Consider the following 18,497-nt stretch of genomic DNA (forward strand, 5'->3'; position numbering starts at 1 on the left):
GGACAAAACAGGATAAACAGAAGTTGTGGGATAAGTCTTAAGGAAATGAGTGACGTAAGCGAAGCAGGGAACAGACAATGGAATAAGGAAAAAAATATGGTATAAATTGTGAGGGTTTTTTGGATATAGTGTGCATTCTGTAATTACCTTACCTGGTAATTAGACAAGGCACCCACCTATAGGTGTATAAATAAAAAAAGAAGCTGTTATTCAGATATTTGTCTCGGACTGAAATTATTAAAGTGAGTGAGCTTTTGTTTCTCACAATTGGGGGCTCGTGTCCGGGATTTTCTTCCATCACCAGGGGGGAGTGGCTGGCCTTGGACACTGGGAAGACGCGTCCCGTTCCCCATTGAGGAGCGGTCTCGTGTCCCGGTTTGGTCTACTCCCTTGGGTGACTGATGTGAATCCCACAAGAGAGACATCTGAATCAGACAGTGATAGGAGCTCGATAGAAGATACGGTGACAAAAGGGGCCAGACAACTCTGTGCACAGACCAAGGTAAGAAAATTGACTTTTAAGTATTGCCTTGGTGGCCGGGAAAAGAGGAATTTACTCGCTGGGGGACTAGCGAGGGCCCCGGGAAAATGGGGGGTAGGCAGAGTAGCTGTCACGGAGTAAGGGATGAAAAAGTCCCTGGTAACATTCCTCCTGAAAGTCTGTTGGGGAGGATGTTGCGGGATTGGACAAGTAATGCTTGTACAAGGGCAAAAGATAAAAAGAAAATGATTAAATATTGTTGTTTAATATGGACCAAAGAACCAATCCTTCATCCGGCTGTCTTCTGGCCAAAGTATGGTTCGGACGAGGATTGGGTCTGTCAGTATTTAGATTTGTATGTGAATGGAAAACAACCTTTTAGTCAAGAGGAGGCGGATTATGCGTCCTGTTGGAAGGGCAGTTTGGGAATGATGTTAGTAAAGACAAAGGATTCCCCCTCTGCCCCACCTAGTCCCTGGGATCCTCTTAACTGTTTGCCCCCCCCCGTACCATAAAATCAGGTTAGGTGAACAAGGGGAAGGAGGACAGACAGACAGACAGGGAACAGATGATTCACAAGAGGAGGACGAAGGGACAGGGGCTGGGGATGTTGTTGTTCCTGACCCTCAATTCTCAGCAAAAGAAAGGGAAGCTACAGTAGATGTAGAGGAGGCCTCCGGAGAATCTAAATCAAAGTCGAAGGGGGGAAAACAAAAGAAAAAGGGGAAAAACGTAACGACTTATCCCCTTCGGGAGGTACCCATAGGGGACAAAGAGAATGGGTTTGTAAGTGCCCCCCTCACCAGTGGGGAGGTCAGAACATTTAAAAAGGAAATGAAGGTCCTGGTTGAGGATCCGGTTGGGTTGTCTGAACAAATTGATCAATTTTTGGGGCCCAGTCTGTATACCTGGGCTGAATTAATGTCTATTTTGAATATACTATTTACTGGGGAGGAGAGGGGACTTATACGAGGAGCTGCCATTAAAATATGGGACAGGGAACACCCGATTGGAGATGGGGATGCTGGACAGGGAGAGGTGAAGTTTCCCCTCAGAGACCCCCAGTGGGAAAACCAAAACCCGGAGCATCGAGAAGAAATGAGGGAATTGAAAGACCTGATTCTAAAAGGGATAAGGGAGGCAGTTCCGAAGTCACAGAATTTGATTAAAGCCTTTGAAATTAGACAGGAGAAAGATGAGACTCCCTCAGCTTTCTTGCAAAGATTAAGGGACTCAATGCGGAAATACTCTGGAATGAACCCTGAGGACCCAGTGGCACAGGGTCTTTTGAAAGTACATTTTGTGACAAAAGCATGGCCAGACATACAGAGAAAGATACAGAAGATAGAAGGATGGAGCGAAAAACCATTAGATGAATTGTTGAGAGAGGCACAGAAAGTGTTTGTAAAGAGGGAGGATGAGAGACAAAAACAGAAGGCGAAAATGATGGTAGCTACAGTTGATGAGGTAATTAAGAGGAGAATGGAACCAATAGTGAGCAACCGGAGTGGCAGGAGGCAGCATGTAGGACAGAGAGGGAGAGGGAGAGGGAGAGGACAAGGGGGAACATTTGATAGAGGGTTTGAGCGACAGGGGCAGAGATGGAAGTCGCTACAGGCAGGATGCTATTATTGTGGAAAGATAGGGCATTTTAAGCGGGAGTGTCCTGATCTACAAAGGGAAGAAAAGGCAATTCCGCTTATGAATTATGATGAAGAATAGGGGTGTCAGGGGTTCCTGCCCTCGGGGGCCCACCAGGAACCCTTGATAAACTTGAAGGTGGGACCCTGTAGGGAAGAGGTAGTCTTCCTAGTAGATACGGGGGCAGCACGGTCATCGCTAAATTTTAAACCAAAGAAAGTAGAAATGTTAACACGGTCAATTACTGTTTCGGGGGTGAAAGGGGAAGGATTTACTGTTCCACTATTTGAACCTATGATGATAGAAGGTCCTAAAGGTAGGATTACAGGGGAACTGCTATATATCCCTGATATAGGAAGTAACTTACTGGGGAGAGACCTAATTATCCTTTTAGGACTGGAGATTGGAATTCAGGAAAAGGAATTAGTTGTACAACTGGCAATATTGACAGAGGATGCAGAGAGAGAGATAGACCCTATAGTATGGGCTAGAGAAGGGAATCGTGGAAAACTACAGATCCCTCCCCTTTTAATAAATTTAAAACGGAAAGGGGACGTTGTCTGTGAACGACAATATCCTATTTCCATAGAAGGTAAACGAGGATTGCAGCCAGTAATTGAGGGACTGATTAGAGATGGACTGTTGGAGCCATGTATGGCTCCTTATAATACCCCAATTCTACCAGTACGGAAATCTGATGGAACTTATCGATTGGTGCAAGATTTGAGAACATTAAATCGGATAGTGCAGGTCAGGCACCCAGTGGTGCCAAACCCCTATACGTTATTAAGTAAGATCCCTCATGACCACAAATGGTTTAGTGTGATAGATTTAAAGGATGCCTTTTGGGCTTGTCCCTTGGCGGAGGAAAGTAGGAATTTGTTTGCCTTTGAATGGGAGGATCCCAAGACAGGGCGGAAACAGCAATACCGATGGACTGTGCTCCCCCAGGGGTTTACGGAATCCCCGAATTTATTTGGACAGAAGTTAGAACAAATATTGGAGAAATTTAGCAGCCCCAAGGGGACTACCCTGTTACAGTATGTAGACAACCTCTTAGTATCAGGAATAAGAAGAGACAGACTAGTAGAAGCCACTAACAAATTATTGAATTTTCTGGGCCAGCAGGGCCTGCGAGTATCTAAAAACAAATTACAATATGTGGAGCAAGAAGTAAAATACTTGGGACATTTAGTGAGTGAGGGTAAGTGAAAGATAAGCCCGGAGCGGATAGAGGGAATAGTGGGGATGCCACTGCCCAGCACTAAACGAGAGTTACGCAGATTTTTGGGTCTAACGGGATATTGCAGATTGTGGATAGATTCCTATGCTCAGAAGACTAGGAAATTATATCTCAAACTAATAGAGGGGGAGCCAGAACATCTAAATTGGAATGATGAGGAAAAAGAACTAGTCGAGAAACTCAAAAGAGATTTGATTTATGCCCCCGTGTTAGCCTTACCCTCCCTAGATAAACCCTTCCACCTCTTTGTCACCGTAGATAAGGGAGCAGCTTTAGGAGTATTAACCCAGAGGTGGGGAGGGATGAAACAGCCAGTAGCATATCTTTCAAAGCTATTGGATCCAGTATCCCTAGGGTGGCCTGAGTGTGTGCAGGCTGTGGCTGCCACTGCACTGTTGGTGGAGGAAAGCAGAAAGCTTACATTTGGGGGAGCCCTAATAGTAAGCACTCCACATCAAGTGAGAACAATCCTAAACCAAAAAGCTGGGCGATGGTTGACAGACTCGCGGATTTTGAAATATGAGGCGATACTGATAGAAAAGGATGATTTAGTGTTGGTCACCGACAATTGTTTAAATCCAGCTGCTTTTCTTTGGAAAGGGGAAGGAGACTCTCCTCAGAATCCAGGGCACGACTGCCTTGACATTATTGAATACCAAACTAAGGTCCGTATGGACCTGAGAGATGTTCCACTTCATGCAGGGGCTAGACTTTTTATAGACGGGTCATCCCGGGTGATTGAAGGGAAAAGGCATAATGGGTATGCAGTCGTAGACGGGACAGAAAGTCGTGTGGTGGAGGCAGGAAGGTTGCCAAATGGGTGGTCAGCTCAGACCTGCGAACTCTATCCGTTGGAGAGAGCCCTTAGGACATTAGAAAATAAAGAGGGAACAGTATACACTGATTCTAAATATGCATTTGGTATTGTGCATACGTTCGGAAAGATATGGCAGGAAAGAGGATTGATCAATAGCCGGGGGAAGGAATTAGTTCATGAAGAATTGATTAAACGGGTCTTGGAATCTTTATTACTCCCCCAAGAGATAGCCGTAGTGCACGTAAATGGTCATCAGAAAGGAAATGAACCAGAGGTTAGGGGAAATAGATTAGCTGATGAAGTGGCTAGGGAAGCCGCCCTGAACCCACAAGAAGTGGTGATTCATTCCCTAATACCTACTGTTCCAGGTCCTAGGGAAGCTCCTATATTTACTGAAAAGGAAGAAAGAGAATTGAGAGATTTAGGGGCTACAAAGACAGCTGACGGGCATTGGAATTTATCTGATGGAAGGGAAATGTTAAACAAAATGATGATGCGAGAGATTATGGCTATCCTACACCAAGGCAGTCACTGGGGAGTACAAGCAATGTGTGATTTAGTTCTCAGGGAATATGGATGTAAAGGGATATATACCATTGCTAAACAAATATGTGAGGGATGCATAATATGCAGAAAGGTAAATAAAAAAGTTCTGAGAAAACAGGCCCAGGGAGGAAGAGACCCAGGATTGAGACCCTTTCAGAGTATACAAGTAGATTATACTGAACTACCTAGAGTAGGAAGATTAAAATATATGTTGGTCATAGTAGATCATTTATCTGGTTGGGTTGAAGCATACCCCCTGGCTACCGCCACTGCAAATGGGGTGTCTAAAACAATATTAGAGCACATAATTCCCCGATATGGGTTAGTGAACCGTATAGATTCCGACCAAGGAACTCATTTTACCTCTAAAGTGTTACAGGGGGTAATGAAGGGGTTGGGGATTTCCTGGGAATTCCATACTCCATGGCATCCACCATCATCAGGAAGAGTCGAGAGAATGAACCAAACACTCAAATGACAGCTCTCTAAATTGATCATAGAAACCAGACTCCCTTGGACCAAATGTTTACCTATAGCTCTCTTGCGAGTACGAACAGCCCCAAGGAAAGATTTGGGACTATCCCCCTATGAAATTTTATTTGGATTACCTTATTTGGGAACGCAGGGAGAATTGCCAATTCCTGAAACTAAAGATTTGTTTTTAAAGAAGTATATACTGGGCTTGTCCTCCTCTTTATCTTTCCTCAGAAAACAGGGTCAATTGGCACAGACTCCGCCCCTTGAATTTGCTGTTCATCCCATCCGGCCAGGAGATTGGGTCTTAATAAAATCATGGACAGAGACTAAGCTGCAGCCAGACTGGGAAGGGCCGTACCAGGCTCTTTTGACTACCGAAACGGCAATAAGGACGGCGGAAAAAGGCTGGACTCACTACACTCGGATCAAAGGGCCAGTGGACCCTCCAGTTGAGGAAGAGGTCTGGACAGCCGAATCAACGCAAGACCCGCTGAAACTCAGACTAAAGAGACTTTGAGTAATTGACTATACAGTGGCGATGCGGGCGCGGGATTATTTCTGTAAGATTGTATATTAAGGCTTTTTGTGTTTTAGCATAGCGATTAGAATACTGGGAATGCTTAGAGTTATGATGCTAGCCCTCTTGGTATTAGGATTTTGTCAAATATCATTTTCATATGTATTATTAATGGTTCCTGAGTCTGATAATCCACAAGTAATAGACACTGATGTATGTAGCTTAGTAAATTGTGGGGATGTAGCTAATCAGAGACAATACCGCAACTCAGAGATACATCTTAAGTCCTCTGGGGATGGCCTCGGGGATGGTACCTGGTATAATGGTCTTGTCACAATACACCGGGCCCCCTTCCGACCAGCACGCGATTGTCCCAATAAAAAGTGCAACCCCATATATTTAACGATAAGGAAAACCACATGGCACGAAGCAGTTTTGGGAGGTGGCACTTATGAGATACAATTAAATGAAACATTTGGGATTGAAATGAAAGCAAATGGGAAGGGATTTGTGGGCTGTTGTTTTCGAATTAGCGTAGGACAGGGAAAACGGGTAGAATTACTGGGTAATGAGATACAACCTTTCACCCCTCCCGATGATCCTAAAGTAGTAAAAATTATAGAGGTAAAGGATTTGAAACAGACCATCGAGATAGAGACTGGGTACGGGGATACAAATGCCTGGGTTGAATGGGTAAAGTATACTGTAAAAAGTCTGAACAAAAGCAATTGCTATGCATGTGCCTCCGGTAGGCCAGTGGCCCAGGTGGTTCCCTTTCCGCTCGGGTGGAAGCGAGACAGGAAGGGCATGAAATGAATGATAGCCCTGTATCAGGATGAGACTGCATGGAATGATAGGAATTGTACCTCCCTATCTCTGATGTTCCCTCCCTTGGAGGAGAAAGATGCAAAAGTTCCCCCCACATTTTCTGCCGCAGTTGGAAATCACACGTCATGTGTGCACAGGCGAGGTACAAGCCGGTCGAGAGATTTGGGGGAGCTGAAATTGTGTACAGAGATTAAGAATGTTACCGAAACGGAGAAGGAAGGGAACTACTCGGCATTAAAGGTTCCCCGAGCGGATCTGTGGTGGTACTGTGGAGGAAAAATATTGAGACCCACACTACCTCCGGATTGGAAAGGGATATGCGCAATTGTACAATTGGCAATTCCATTTACCTTGGCATTTGAGAAGGAGAAGATAGTAAGAAAAAGGGGAAGGGGTAAGAGATTACTGTTAGATACTTCTTTTGATGACAGGATTTATCTTGATTCGGTAAGAGTTCCTAGGGGAGTACCTGATGAATTCAAGGCTCGTAACCAGATTGCAGCAGGCTTTGAGTCAGCTCTCTTTTGGTGGGTAACAATTAATAAAAATGTAGATTGGATAAATTACATTTTCTATAATCAACAGCGATTTATAAATTATACAAGAGAGGCGGTTAAAGGAATATCAGAACAGCTTGATGTGACGAGTAGGATGGCATGGGAAAATAGAATAGCCCTTGATATGATTTTAGCAGAGAAAGGGGGTGTATGTGTGATGTTAGGAGGAAGCTGTTGTACCTTTATTCCTAATAATACTGCGCCTGATGGTTCAATTACTCGGGCCTTACGGGGATTGACTACCTTAGCAGAGGAACTGGCTGAGAATTCAGGAGTAGACACATCTCTCACAGGGTGGCTTGAATCCTGGTTTGGAAAATGGAAGGGGGTCGTGGTTTCTATCCTTACTTCCCTGATAGTAGTAGTCGGGGTATTGGGGCCATTGGCTGTTGTATCATACCCTGTATACGAGGGCTCACCCAAAGACTGATTGAAACAGCCTTGATGAAACGAATGCCCCTGAGGGGAAATTTGACAGAGGGACTTTATCAACTAAATAATAAGGAGATGAGTGAGACTAAGATGGATGAAATCTCTGAAATGATGCTTGCGAATTTTGGGAACAATGTTTAAAAAAAAAGAGGGAGACAAAAATGCAGAAGATAACAGATAGTAATGAAAAGAAAAAGGGGAAATTGTGGGATATAAATGAATTAATGTTATTTCTGCAAGTATAAATTCTGATACAGAATAGGAATGAGAAAATACATATTCAGCAAAAACAAAGGATATGTGAGCATGAGACATGAATACAGAACAATGGTGGATATATGGGCAAACAGGAAAGCATCTGTTTCCCTTCCTGAAGACACAGGAACTAACCCTAATCAAAGAGGTCAAAGTGGCCTCTGGATGGAAATAGATGCTGATAGAAGAAAAGATATGCCTAATCAATAATCTATAATAGACTGACGTCAAACACCCTTATGGGAGTCAGAGATAAGAGTTTGTCACGGACAAAACAGGATAAACAGAAGTTGTGGGATAAGTCTTAAGGAAATGAGTGACGTAAGCGAAGCAGGGAACAGACAATGGAATAAGGAAAAAAATATGGTATAAATTGTGAGGGTTTTTTGGATATAGTGTGCATTCTGTAATTACCTTACCTGGTAATTAGACAAGGCACCCACCTATAGGTGTATAAATAAAAAAAGAAGCTGTTATTCAGATATTTGTCTCGGACTGAAATTATTAAAGTGAGTGAGCTTTTGTTTCTCACAGTCTATAATAGAAGGGGTTCGAGGGATATGGCCCAGGGCTGGCAAATAGACTAGATTAGGATAACTGATAGTCATGGACAAATTGGACCAAAGGGTCTGTTTCTGTGCTGTACATCTCTATGACTCCAATATAAAAGGTTCAGAGGGATATAGGTTAAACACAGGCAGGTGGGTCCAGTTTAGTTTGAGAACATAGTCAGCATAGTAAGTGATCTGCACTGGTCTTGCCTCCCCCATAATCATCACTTCTTTGTTGTTCAAAAATCAGATGAACTCAGCCTTGGATATATTCAATTACGCCCAAACTGCAGGAAGGCGTCCCCACTTCTGATCTCAATTCCTCTTGCTAATATACCACTTGCCTTGCTCACTACTTGCTGCACCTGTCTGACAACTTGCATTGACTGGATTAGAAGGACGCAGAGGCCCCTTTGTTCATCCAACATCATTGCTGATGAAAGGCTCGAGCCTGAAATGTCAATTCTCCTGTATTTGCCATTGAAAAAAAGACCTGGACTAACTTTCCCAGATTCTGTCCCCTCCCTGGATTCATTCCGTTTCCCTTCAGTTCCTGCAAGTCAACAGCTCAACCCCGGAATGGAAAAGGGGTTGAGAAAAGAGTGTGTTGAACTCACAGATGTTGGAGAGAGGAAGGAAGTTGCAGTCTGGGGTGAAGCTCAATCTTCATTCAGAGAGGGAGGAGCAGCAACAACCAGCTCAGAAGCACATGGTCCTACTTCCGCATCCAGACGATGGGTTTGCTGTGATTGGCAGGAGGACCGGTCTACATCCGGTCCTCCAGAGCTTCTCATTGGTCCATCAAAACAAGGTCACGGAGTGTTTCCGCTTGTTGCGTGAGCATGTGTAATAGTTTGCTGACACCGTGGAACATGCGCAGTGCGTGCTGACACCGAGAAGCATGCGCAGTATGGAGATGTTGGCATTACTGCAGATTTTCAAAGTTAAAAATCACACAATGCCAGGTTATAGCCCGACAGGTTTATTTGGAATCACTAGTTTTCGAAGCGCTGCTCCTTCATCGTTGGTTGTGGAGCAGAATCATAACACACAGACTTTATAGCACCAGGATTGCAGTGACATGGGATGGAATATTAAACAACTTTAGCTTACCTCGACCATTTTTTAGAAGGATCATGTTAGTTTCGGTTCCTTCACATGTAAATCCTAAAACTTTTCAAAAGTTACGTTGTCAAGCTAGCTTTTAACAATAGGTGTCATCTCAATCAGATGATGCATTGAAGGTGTTAAGTTAAAGTCTGTCTGTGTCCCAATGTTAGGTCAGACGGATTCTATTTCTATCGTTGTATTACAGAATCTTACGTGCATGAGTTTTTGAGCAAAATAAAATGCGATTCTGCAAGTACAAATTCAACCCACAAACTTTTATGTATGTGTGTGTGTGTGCAGGAGAAACCAAGTGATCATGTGTGTGTGAGAGAGTGTAATGGGGAATAAGTCTGAGAGGGTGTGGGTGTGTGTGTGTGTGAGAGAGAGAGAGTGTATAATGGAGTATAAGTCTGCGAGAGGGTGTGTGTGAATACATGCGCGCGCGTGTGTATGAGAGAGAGAGAGAATGTATAGTGTAGTGTGACATGAACCCAAGGTCCCGGTTGAGGCCGTCTCAAAGGGTATTGAACTTGGCTATCAGCCTCTGCCCAGCCACTTTCCGTTGTTGCCCATCCTGAAGTCTACTTTGAAGGATAGTCACCCGAAGGTCCAAGGCTGAATGTCCCAGACCGCTGTACTGTTCCCTGACTGGGAGGAAACACCCTGGCTGGTGATTGTTGTGCAGTGTCCATTCATCTGTTGCTGTAGCCTCTGCTCGGTCTCACCAATATACCAAGACTTGTTTGCATCATTGCCTGCAGCATATGAGATAAACAATGTTGGCTGAGTCACATGAGTACCTGCTGCACTCATGGTGGGTGGTGTCCTCACGTGTAATGGTGGTAATCGTGTCAACATTCTGATACGTCTTTCATTATCTGCCGTGACAGAGTTGTATCATGTTGTCCTGAAGGCCAGGCAGTTTACTGCGAACAATTATCTGTTTAAAGTTTGGCGGTTGTTTGAAGGGGGTAAGGTCTTGGTGAGGTGCTCATCCTCATCAATAATGTGCTGCAAGCTGTGAAGAACATTGCGTCGTGTTCCTCCTCACCTGAACAGATCCTAAGTATGCGAAGGGCTTGTCCAGAGGGGGTGTCTGGATGAAGAACTGGTTGCAGATCTTTGGACTGTGGGAGGAAGCCAGAACACCCAGAGGTAACCAACACAGACACAAGGGGGAGAGAACATGCCAACTTCAGGGATTTGAACCCGGGACCTCTCGCAACTCGGTACAGTAAAGGACCCAAAGCGAGAATCATACGCCTAGACCAACGAGCCAGAGGGCCGGAATGCTACTAACCCCCCACATCGCTTGCGCGACCTGAGACTTGCTCAGTATGAAATACATTTGAGATTGCTCTGAGAATTGCAAACGGCAAAGAGTTTCCCGAACAGCTGCTTCTCATTCAGTCTCCCTGCTGCTGTTTGTCCCGTCCCCGGGAACCGGGCTCTCTCCACTGGCAGATAATTCAACCATTTTGTTTCGAAACTTTTCTCTGACATCCGAGTGGCCAGTGACAAGCATTGCCCTCCTCAACATAGGATACAGAGAACAGGAGAAGTCCACGCAGACCTCCACGAGTGTATCAACGCGACTGTGCACATTGGGCCAGTATATCACTGGGAAATATTTATGTCCAAGCTTTTTTCGGCACCAGATGAGAAGGCGAGGTGCAGAACAGAGCGCTGTTATACCGGAAAGCTGCTAAAGACGACATTGAGTGAATAGGAGAGAATGCTTTCTCAGCTGGGTTATGGTCCCAACACGCACCCGTTGTGCCAGGGGTTCCACCTCGGTTCCACTCTTCCTTCACTCGCAACACCCCACACCCACCTCCCATAGTGCCAAGGCACTTTCCCCTGCAACCGCCGAATGTGTAACACCTGCCCATTTACCTGCTCCCTCCTGAATATCCAAGGGCTCAAACCTACCTGCCAGGTGAAGCAGCACTTTTGCCACAACCTAGTTCACTGCATTCGCTGCTCACAGTGTCATTTCCCCAATGTAGAATGAAGCATAAACTGGGTGACTGCTTCGCAGAACATCCCGGTTCTGCCCGCGGAAAAAAAGGCCCTGACCTTGCGGTTGCCTGCCACTTTAACACATCACCCTGTGCCCTGGCCAACATCTCTGTCTCAGGCTTGCAGCAGTGTTCTAGCTCCAGATGAAAGAACAACACCTCATTTTCCACTTGGAGACCTTACAGCCCTCCGGTCTTCAATATCGAGTTCCATAACTTTAGGGCCTGAACTCCCCCATGTCCTTGACCCCTACCACACAAACGACTCCTTGTTATCACCTCGTCTGCTATGACACACTACGTATTGTTAGCCGCTAACAGTCTCCATTAACAGTTATTCGCCCTCTCACGCGGATCATTATTCACTCCTACGTCCTTCCTATTGTTCTCTCTCTGAGCTGGCGGCAAACACAGCAATGTACATCGGAGACTCTGAGCCAGCTGAAACTTGCTCAGTGTGAAGTACATTCCACATTGCTCCAACAATTGCAAGCAGCAAAGCGTTTCCAGAACATCTGCTTGTCATTCTGTCCCCGGGGCGCTGCTATTTGTCTCATCCCCAGGAACTGGACTACCTCCACTGGTGGATAATTAAACCATTTCATTTCTACTTGCACGTTGTTCTGCGGGGTGGGACGGGGTGTAGGATGGGGTGCGGGTAGAGTCCATTCGCTCTTCTGCTCTCTCTCTCTCTCTCTCTCTCTCTGAAACCCTTGGGGTGAGAGGTGTCAGTTACATTAATGCGGGGAACATGAACAACTTTGATTGTGAACTTTCTCCAAGGGTCTGTTATCGGAGAGATAGAAAGATGCTGTGCTGGCAGGACAGAAAGAAATGGACACCGAGGACTCTTCGCTCAGGTAAATTCACATTGTTGTGCAGCCTTCTTGGTGTTCAGAAATCGTCTTCACGCAGCAATCTTACGGAAAGTCTATTGCAAAGTGGGCATTGCTTTCTTTGCTGCGACCGCGCAGCAGTTAACATCTGAGCCCCAAGTGTCCCAGATGAAGAGAATCCGAGTGAAACCTTCACTCACTGAGAGTCATCCCCACGGCCCTGAGCTGAGGGACTGCAGGCAGTCCAACACGGAAGGGACGGTTAAAAATGAACCAGTTTTGCCCCCTCAGCCTCTCTGTCCCAGAGACAGGCAGTGGGACGGCATAAACACGGAGCATCATTCTCGTGCAGACAGAAGCCGTTCAGCCCATCGCGTCCACGGCGACTGCCTGTCACTTGTCTCTCTCTCTCTCTCTCTGAGGTTATTCACAATCGGTGGTATCCGTCCTAATAGGAGGGGACGATGTCTGAGTCGTGATGCGGTTTCTGACATGCTTGTCATTCTCGTCTGAACCAGGGTGGCGAATTACTGCAAGGAATGGACGAAACCACAAGGCATGTGTTTCAACTTTACCAGCTGATTGGCATCGCAGAGAACTGGGTTTGCGATTCGGTTCAAGAGGAAACCGGCGAAGACCAGAATACCACTGAGACCTCTAAAACCATGCCACCTGATTTGGCGAGTGCATCGATATCCGACTTTTTGGTAAATCGATGCAAAGGCAGCTGGCAGAAGAGAGCACCGATCTTAAAGAAAGCAGCTCGAGGAGACATTGAATAATAGCAGAGGATGGTTTCGATCCATCGACCTCTGGGTTATGGGCCCAGCACGCTCCCGCTGCGCCACTCTGCTGCCACACGCGACGCCCCTTCCACAGAACACTTCAGGTTTCCGTCTGGCACGCGGCAGGCACGTTCGAGCCTGATGTCAAAGACCTCCACTGCTGTCGTGTAATATGCTGTTTCGCGGACGTATGGAGGCTGTGTAAATATAAACTTATTTCTAAATTCCCACATTCTGTTGGTCGAACTGTGATTTCACACCGAATCACAACATGTGTCACAGCGCAGACGGAGGCCATGCGGCCCACCTTCGCTCTGCTGGTTCTACACTTAAGTAAACGTGTGTCTCTATTCGTTTCATTCTCTCGCCTTCTCAGCGTAAATCTGCACATCTGAACGTGACCACCGAATTCCCTTTTGTGTCCATTGAATCTTCCTCTTTGTCAGTGTCAGACAGGGACTTACTAACCCTAACCACTCCCTGTACGTAAACGTTCTTCCTAATGTCACTTTTACTTCTTTTCCTCGTGACTTTCAAATTCTGCCGAATCGTTGAGGATCCTTTCAGGTGTGGGAGCATTTTCACAACATTATTTCCTGTTTCTAGGTCCCTCATGACTTGGAAAAGTTCGGTTCTCCGAGGAGAGCTGTTCCAATTTTCCAATCTCCCTTGTTTGTTGACATTCCTCAAACACAGCACCACTCACGTCAACCTGTTGAACACTATCTCCAACCATTTCACTTCCCTGTTTTCTGCCTCATTCGTACTCCAAACAGCCCAACCTCGTTTCACGAAGGCGTTTTTTGAGAAAATTAATCAGGCAGTTTTGCACAAGTCAAGTTAAAAAACGCGGGCTCGTCCGGCATTTGAACCCGGGACCTCTCGCAACTCGGTACAGTAAAGGACCCAAAGCGAGAATCATACGCCTAGACCAACGAGCCAGAGGGCCGGAATGCTACTCACCCCCCACACCGCTTGCGCGACCTGAGACTTGCTCAGTATGAAATACATTTGAGATTGCTCTGAGAATTGCAAACGGCAAAGAGTTTCCCGAACAGCTGCTACTCATTCAGTCTCCCTGCTGCTGTTTGTCCCGTCCCCGGGAACCGGGCTCTCTCCACTGGCAGATAATTCAACCATTTTGTTTCGAAACTTTTCTCTGACACCCGAGTGGCCAGTGACAAGCATTGCCCTCCTCAACATAGGATACAGAGAACAGGAGAGTGTCCACGCAGACCTCCACGAGTGTATCAACGCGACTGTGCACATTGGGCCAGTATATCACTGGGAAATATTTATGTCCAAGCTTTTTTCGGCAGCAGATGAGAAGGCGAGGTGCAGAACAGAGCGCTGTTATACCGGAAAGCTGCTAAAGACGACATTGAGTGAATAGGAGAGAATGCTTTCTCAGCTGGGTTATGGTCCCAACACGCACCCGTTGTGCCAGGGGTTCCACCTCGGTTCCACTCTTCCTTCACTCGCAACACCCCACACCCACCTCCCATAGTGCCAAGGCACTTTCCCCTGCAACCGCCGAATGTGTAACACCTGCCCATTTACCTGCTCCCTCCTGAATATCCAAGGGCTCTAACATACCTGCCAGGTGAAGCAGCACTTTTGCCACAACCTAGTCCGCTGCATTCGCTGCTCACAGTGTCATTTCCCCAATGTAGCATGAAGCATAAACTGGGTGACTGCTTCGCAGAACATCCCGGTTCTGCCCGCGGAAAAAAAGGCCCTGACCTTGCGGTTGCCTGCCACTTTAACACATCACCCTGTGCCCTGGCCAACATCTCTGTCTCAGGCTTGCAGCAGTGTTCTAGCTCCAGATGAAAGAACAACACCTCATTTTCCACTTGGTGACCTTACAGCCCTCCGGTCTTCAATATCGAGTTCCACAACTTTAGGGCCTGAACTCCCCCATGTCCTTGACCCCTACCACACAAACGACTCCTTGTTATCACCTCGTCTGCTATGACACACTACGTATTGTTAGCCGCTAACAGTCTCCATTAACAGTTATTCGCCCTCCCACGCGGATCGTTATTCACTCCTACGTCCTTCCTATTGTTCTCTCTGAGCTGGCGGCAAACACAGCAATGTACATCGGAGACTCTGAGCCAGCTGAAACTTGCTCAGTGTGAAGTACATTCCACATTGCTCCAAGAATTGCAAGCAGCAAAGCGTTTCCAGAACATCTGCTTGTCATTCTGTCCCCGGGGCGCTGATATTTGTCTCATCCCCAGGAACTGGACTACCTCCACTGGTGGAAAATTAAACCATTTCATTTCTACTTGCACGTTGTTCTGCGGGGTGGGACGGGGTGTAGGGTGGGGTGCGGGTAGAGTCCATTCGCTCTTCTGCTCTCTCTCTCTCTCTCTCTCTGAAACCCTTGGGGTGAGAGGTGTCAGTTACATTAATGCGGGGAACATGAACAACTTTGATTGTGAACTTTCTCCAAGGGTCTGTTATCGGAGAGATAGAAAGATGCTGTGCTGGCAGGACAGAAAGAAATGGACACCGAGGACTCTTCGCTCAGGTAAATTCACATGGTTGTGCAGTCTTCTTGGTGTTCAGAAATCGTCTTCACGCAGCAATCTTACGGAAAGTCTATTGCAAAGTGGGCATTGCTTTCTTTGCTGCGACCGCGCAGCAGTTAACATCTGAGCCCCAAGTGTCCCAGATGAAGAGAATCCGAGTGAAACCTTCACTCACTGAGAGTCATCCCCACGGCCCTGAGCTGAGGGACTGCAGGCAGTCCAACACGGAAGGGACGGTTAAAAATGAACCAGTTTTGCCCCCTCAGCCTCTCTGTCCCAGAGACAGGCAGTGGGACGGCATAAACACGTAGCATCATTCTCGCGCAGACAGAAGCCGTTCAGCCCATCGCGTCCACGGCGACTGTCTGTCACTTGTCTCTCTCTCTCTCTCTGAGGTTATTCACAATCGGTGGTATCCGTCCTAATAGTAGGGGACTATGTCTGAGTCGTGATGCGGTTTCTGACATGCTTGTCATGCTCGTCTGGACCAGGGTGGCGAATTACTGCAAGGAATGGACAAAACCGCAAGGCATGTGTTTCAACTTTACCAGCTGATTGGCATCGCAGAGAACTGGGTTTGCGATTCGGTTCAGAGGAAACCGACGAAGACCAGAATACCTCTGAGACCTCTAAAATCGTGCCTCTTGATTTGACGAGTGCATCGATATGCTAACATGCCATTTGGGCATTCGGTAAGGAGATGCAAAGGCAGCTTGCAGAAGAGAGAGTACCCATCCAAAGGAAAGCAGCTCGAGGTGACATTGAACAATAGTAGAGGATGGTTTCGATCCATCGACCTCTGGGTTATGGGCCCAGCACGCTCCCGCTGCGCCACTCTGCTGCCGCACGCGGCACCCTTTCCACAGAACACTTCAGGTTTCCGTCTGGCACGCGGCAGGCACGTTCGAGCCTGATGTCAAAGACCTCCACTGCTGCCGTGTAATATACTGTTTCGCAGACGTATGGAGGCTGTGTAAATATAAACTTATTTCTAAATTCCCACATTCTGTTGGTCGAACTGTGATTTCACACTGAATCACAACATGTGTCACAGCGCAGACGGAGGCCATGCGGCCCACCTTCGCTCTGCTGGTTCTACACTTAAGTAAACGTGTGTCTCTATTCGTTTCATTCTCTCGCCTTCTCAGCGTAAATCTGCACATCTGAACGTGACCACCGAATTCCCTTTTGTGTCCATTGAATCTTCCTCTTTGTCAGTGTCAGACAGGGACTTACTGACCCTAACCAGTCCCTGTACGAAAACGTTCTTCCTAATGTCACTTTTACTTCTTTTCCTCGTGACTTTCAAATTCTGCCGAATCGTTGAGGATCCTTTCAGGTGTGGGAGCATTTTACAACATTATTTCCTGTTTCTAGGTCCCTCATGACTTGGAAAAGTTCGGTTCTCCGAGGAGAGCTGTTCCAATTTTCCAATCTCCCTTGATTGTTGACATTCCTCAAACACCGCACCACTCACGTCAACCTGTTGAACACTATCTCCAACCATTTCACTTCCCTGTCTTCTGCCTCATTCGTACTCCAAACAGCCCAACCTTGTTTCACGAAGGCGTTTTTTTGAGAAAATTAATCAGAGAGTTTTGCACAAGTCAAGTTAAAAAACGCGGGCTCGTCCGGGATTTGAACCCGGGACCTCTCGCAATTTGGTACAGTAAAGGACCCTAAGCGAGAATCATACGCCTAGACCAACGAGCCAGAGGGCTGAAGCGCTACTAACCCCCCACACCGCTTGCGCGACCTGAGACTTGCTCAGTATGAAATACATTTGAGATTGCTCTGAGAATTGCAAACGGCAAAGGGTTTCCCGAACAGCTGCTTCTCATTCAGTCTCCCTGCTGCTGTTTGTCCCGTCCCCGGGACCCGGGCTCTCTCCACTGGCAGATAATTCAACCATTTTGTTTCGAAACTTTTCTCTGACACCCGAGTGGCCAGTGACAAGCATTGCCCTCCTCAACATAGGATACAGAGAACAGGAGAAGACCACGCAGACCTCCACGAGTGTATCAACGCGACTGTGCACATTGGGCCAGTATATCAGTGGGAAATATTTATGTCCAAGCTTTTTTTCGGCAGCAGATGAGAAGGCGAGGTGCAGAACAGAGCGCTGTTATACCGGAAAGCTGCTAAAGACGACATTGAGTGAATAGGAGAGAATGCTTTCTCAGCTGGGTTATGGTCCCAACACGCACCCGTTGTGCCAGGGGTTCCACCTCGGTTCCACTCTTCCTTCACTCGCAACACCCCACACCCACCTCCCATCGTGACAAGGCACTTTCCCCTGCAACCGCCGAATGTGTAACACCTGCCCATTTACCTGCTCCCTCCTGAATATCCAAGGGCTCAAACATACCTGCCAGGTGAAGCAGCACTTTTGCCACAACCTAGTTCACTGCATTCGCTGCTCACAGTGTCATTTCCCCAATGTAGCATGAAGCATAAACTGGGTGACTGCTTCGCAGAACATCCCGGTTCTGCCCGCGGAAAAAAAGGCCCTGACCTTGCGGTTGCCTGCCACTTTAACACATCACCCTGTTCCCTGGCCAACATTTCTGTCTCAGGCTTGCAGCAGTGTTCTAGCTCCAGATGAAAGAACAACACCTCATTTTCCACTTGGTGACCTTACAGCCCTCCGGTCTTCAATATCGAGTTCCATAACTTTAGGGCCTGAACTCCCCCATGTCCTTGACCCCTACCACACAAACGACTCCTTGTTATCACCTCGTCTGCTATGACACACTACGTATTGTTAGCCGCTAACAGTCTCCATTAACAGTTATTCGCCCTCTCACGCGGATCGTTATTCACTCCTACGTCCTTTCTATTGTTCTCTCTGTGAGCTGGC

General features: G+C 46.8%; 1 protein-coding gene and 1 non-coding gene across 2 annotated transcripts in view; both read right to left on the reverse strand.

Annotated features, from left to right (window-relative positions):
• LOC148143160 (uncharacterized) overlaps positions 1 to 9,014 on the reverse strand; it is a 223,379-nt gene extending 214,365 nt beyond the window's left edge. Inside the window, exon 1 of the mRNA XM_087975782.1 lies at positions 8,963 to 9,014. The gene's annotated coding sequence lies outside the window, so the exon portion shown is untranslated. The remainder of the gene's footprint in view (positions 1 to 8,962) is intronic.
• A 4,080-nt stretch (positions 9,015 to 13,094) lies between these two features.
• On the reverse strand, positions 13,095 to 13,166 carry trnam-cau (transfer RNA methionine (anticodon CAU)). Its single transcript has one exon. It is a non-coding gene; the product is annotated as a tRNA-Met (tRNA).
• Positions 13,167 to 18,497: the final 5,331 nt, after the last annotated feature.

The sequence above is a fragment of the Chiloscyllium plagiosum genome, unplaced genomic scaffold (genome assembly GCF_037043375.1).
Source record: "Chiloscyllium plagiosum isolate Xiang-an unplaced genomic scaffold, Cpla_swu_hap1 HiC_scaffold_27, whole genome shotgun sequence".
Lineage (NCBI taxonomy): Eukaryota > Metazoa > Chordata > Chondrichthyes > Orectolobiformes > Hemiscylliidae > Chiloscyllium > Chiloscyllium plagiosum.